This window comes from Misgurnus anguillicaudatus, chromosome 8, assembly GCF_027580225.2.
Source record: "Misgurnus anguillicaudatus chromosome 8, ASM2758022v2, whole genome shotgun sequence".
Classification (NCBI taxonomy): domain Eukaryota; kingdom Metazoa; phylum Chordata; class Actinopteri; order Cypriniformes; family Cobitidae; genus Misgurnus; species Misgurnus anguillicaudatus.
The window spans coordinates 27,517,964-27,522,568 of NC_073344.2; the positions used below are offsets into that span (position 1 = coordinate 27,517,964).

General features: G+C 41.6%; 1 long non-coding RNA gene across 1 annotated transcript; it reads right to left on the bottom strand.

Moving 5' to 3' along the window:
* Positions 1-1,871: 1,871 nt before the first annotated feature.
* Positions 1,872-4,314, bottom strand: LOC141365577 (uncharacterized). The gene is made up of 3 exons (XR_012370650.1): positions 4,202-4,314; positions 2,151-2,205; positions 1,872-2,015 (listed from the first exon to the last, which is right to left on the bottom strand). It is a non-coding gene; the product is annotated as an uncharacterized lncRNA (long non-coding RNA).
* Positions 4,315-4,605: the final 291 nt, after the last annotated feature.

Consider the following 4,605-nt stretch of genomic DNA (forward strand, 5'->3'; position numbering starts at 1 on the left):
AAAGCATCCCAATGACTTTTCACAGCCAAAATGCCAATAACTATTGAACTAAATCCTTTCATCTTTAACCCGCAGAAAAAAATAAACTCGCTGAAATAGTTTAAAAAGTATCCCACATCTGAAATGAGAGGACTTGGCAACGCAGCGCACAGCAGTTTTTAAGATGTTTTTAGATTTAGGCAAAGAAAACACACTTTTTGAAAGGCACAATGCTATTTTATTGCAATATGTGATGTTATGAAAGACATGAACGCTGCGCGTGACCCCATTACCTTAATAATGCATGTTGACATTGCCTTGCTATTTCATGTTTCTGTTACAAGAATCATGTGATACGTAAATGAAAAGGTACATTTTTATTTTTGCATCCGATTGAGAAAGTACTAAGATTCACACGTTTAAATGCTGACGATCGTATCAGGGATCGGACTACACCACCCCATTTCAATACGATCAAAATATGCCTTCGATTGACCTTAATCGTATTGATTAAGGTGTTTACATGAAGACTTTTCAATACGATTGAGCCATCAATACCATTACAAACAGATTATTTAATTGCATGTAAATGTAGGTATTGAAAGAGGTTCTAAAACTTTTTTGCTAAATAAACTTGACTGAAATGTGAGCAGGAAATGTTTCTCACTTGGAAAGGAGCCTGTCAAAGTTCTTGTGCTTTTAGTTACAGAATAAACTCAATCTCTCACTGGCCAGGTGTTTCTCTACACATTCACCAGGTCACCTTTATCACCTGAATTTTCCACAGGTTATAAGGTAAATCATTCTCACTTAACTACACTAAATCACCGTTCACGCTCTCGTAAGCCGTGTTATTTTGATCCTCTCCTCTGTCAGGCAAATGTGCAATTGAGAAACGTCAGCGAGCTGTAATTTTTGTTTGTGTCTAACACATCTGAGCGTCTCGAGCTCATACCTTGATTTACCACAGGTACCGAATTAACCGCTGAATGCTACAAACATCCAATTTAACACAACACACGCACACGGTCGTATGGCAGATGCCGGGAAATCCCAGGATGAGCTTCAGGTATTGGAATGTAAATCGAGTGTTTTCCATCCGATCAGCAGAGTCACCTGAGCATTCGATGTGTTTTAGTAAAAGACAGCAGGCGTCGGGGGTTCGTCGACACTTACACGCTTGGTTCATTTCATAGGGCTTGTAAACACGCTCCTGAATTGATGTTATCAATTGTGATGTTGGCAAATAGCAGCGACGCCTCCACCTCAGTGTTTATCTCCTCTCGCACACAACCACCTGCTAAGAGGTGACACACTTTAATGAAATTGTTTGAATATCCCCGGCGTGTTGCTAAGAAACAGCGCCGGCGCTCGTACCGCCGTAACGCACGCAGACTTCTGTCATCAAATAATGATTAGGGACGAGGCGAGGTGTACGGGCTCTGCGGGAGCCGACGGGCCGCGAGCTGCAGACGGGGTTCTGCGTGCCGTCCTGGCAGCGGTTCTGTCGGATTTCAGAGGAGATGTTAACGCTCGCCGTGGGAGCTTCGCTCTGATGGCTTTATAATACCTAACAGGACCGGCACGTCAAACACGTCTGTGAAGCTAGAACCCGTGGATTTCTCAGGTTACGGGATTATGACAACTGATGGAAATATAAACCGGTCGTTTGAACGGCACCTTTCGCTTCACCGGACACATTGAAGTTCAGATAAACGGGTTTCTATCATCTCATGCTTTCATCCGTCTGTCGCAAGGTGTTTGAGATAGGCCCGTGTCGGACGACCAGGTGCAATTATCACACGGTCGGACGCCGTTGCTCTTTTCAGATCTTTTTCTAATGCCTGAATCAAAAAAGAAAGTCTATTTTTGTATTTACATGCGAAGGGGGGCCGTTGGGATTTCGATAACCGGTCAGCGGAGACGAAGTCACGGCACGGCCCGTTCCCTCGGCGGGTGTCCAATCAGGCTGCGGTGGGACGGGAGACGCCACGCGGGTACAGACAGACGGTCCGCTGGAGGCGTCCACTCTCTGTCTGTTAGAAATGAGATTATTGAGTTTTTCTCCACAGGTTCAGATCAATCCGCTCCTTTTAACACCGCATGCAAAAGAACAACATTCAGAATACATAACTGAAGACTGACTAACACACTTATTAACATACACACACCTGCTCAAGAGACGTACTGGACATCCTCAGCATTAGATGTCTTCTTGAAAAATACCTTAGGAGAAATAAAACAAGACCAATGAGTCAATTGTTTACATAAAAAACTAAAGCTATTTTGTAAAAATATGATTTAGTCTTTAAAGATCTGAGAACGGTTTAAAGAGGGATTTCCTCTTTAATATATTTAACTCTTTCCCTGCCAGCGTTTTAAAAAAAAGTTGCCAGCCAGCATTTTTTATGATTTGATGTCTTACAGAAAATGTTCTTCTTTAAATATATAAACATACAATATAGTAAATAAAAGATCAGACCCTCTGCTTAAAAAAAATAGGTTTGAAACGATAAGTTCTCTTCAAATATGAGTAGGTTTCTTCAAAAATAAAAAAATTTGAGCAAAAAGCTGAGATAATTCAATTTTTTTGATAGAGATCAGATTCAGAGCGATCATCAAACATACTGTTGTACAAGCTGTGGTGGATAATAGCGATATTGCAGATTGACAGAAATACTCGGCATTGGCAGGGAAGCGCTTTCTCTTAATTGACGATTTAACTCGTCAATGGTGGGGAAAGAGTTAACAAATTAATTAGGATACTGTACCTTTAAGACGTCAGAGAGTTCTTTGCTCTATACTTGCGCTCAATGACAGGCTATGTATGTGTGTGTGCGTCGGGTGTACGTGTCGCGGACAAGAGCAGCTGCAAGGTAAAATGGAAGTTTAAACTGTCAAAACTTTCAAACGCACCAAATAACTTTCGGCATGAAGATGCAATGTCTGTGATAGATATGTGTTGTATACCCTGCTTGATTGGGATGTGAAGATGCGTCACACTGCATGTTGGGACTGGAGCGCGCCTTCATAGAAAATACACAGATCTCTGCAATGGCAAAGAGAGAAATCCAAATTTGCAGGTCGCACTTGAGCAACGGGTTGTAAAAATGGTCTCAAATTGCGCCTGCATACAGGGACCCTATGGTGACAAAAGTAAATAGAAAGTTCAGTCCATGAGATTGGGAAATTTTGCGAGTACCGATTGAGTCATTTAGCAGCGGCAGTGGCTCAGTGGTTCATGTAGGTTGTCTACAAATCGGAAGGTTCAATCCCCGGCTCTACCTGACCAAGTGTTGAGATGACCTTGAGAAATTACTACTTATTACTCTACCAGGCTGTCACGCAGCACTGATTTGGTGACATTTACAGTACATCAAAACATTAGGATAGTTGAAGAAAAGTAGCCGATCCACCATTGCAAACACAGTTTAGTACAAACGACAAAACAACAAAGAACAGGAATCAAACATCATGGTAACGGAGATGCTCCAAAGCTCTCTGTTCTTGAAAGAAGTAAAAATGATAGTGTGTGTGCAAATGCTGTCTATTTCCTTTGTATAATTGTTTGTAGTGGACTGTCCTGTCTAAATATTTTCACCCGCATGCACTGTTGTACGCGGACTGTATGCGCACTGTCCGCGTGGTCTAAAATTTTGGACTGCACGCAGACTTTTTTTAACATTTTAGTGGCAACACTGTAGTGCAATTATGCACATAAAGTGACAGTGTTTTTAAAGTGATAGGTGGAGATGAAGTGAGATAGTATTGAAATGTAATATACTAATGAACTACGCCCACTTCTATGTCCGATGACACAGAGGTCTCCAGGTCTCCATACTGGAAACATCACGCACACACATACAGGGACATCTCCATAGACGCAATACATTTTATACTGTCCAAACTGTTATATTGTATTCCCCTAACCTACCCCAATCTCTAAGCCCAATGTCACAAAAACCTGTTGCCAGTCTTTAATCTATGAAAAACTACCATTTAGTATGTTTTTTTAGCTTTTTCGTTTATGGGGACACTCTCTGTGTCCCCGTAAACCACGTTTATAGCATAATAAACATGTCATTATACACTATTAATGTCCTCATAAACCACATAGACCAACCCACAAACACACACACGCACACACGCGCACACGCACACATGCTGTAAAACATCAGGAAAGTGTCAGGTGCATTAAGCTGGAGGATGTAGTGTAGTTTACCAACAGAAACAGCTCACAGTAGAGACACTGAACCACTGACTCGAGCCGAGCGCTTAACAAGAACAGATTGAGTAACTCTGACCGCTGTAAGCCTGCGGCCGCAACAAACACACCTGTAACAAGTAGAAAGAGAGAGAATGAAAGAGAGAGAGACAACTGAACTAAATACACAGTTACAGAGATCACAGTTACATAACCTCTGTGTCACATGTGTCTTTACAGGATCTTCACAGGATGTCTCTGAATGCACGCACAGATTCCAAAAAAATCATTGTCAGTGTGAATAAACCAAAATGAAACCATCCCGAATGCATTTTCTGTGTATTTTCTGTAATCTCTGAAAAGGGCTACAGTTTGTGTTCTTGTAGAGAGATGATTACACAAACTCATTAGTGGAATGTTTA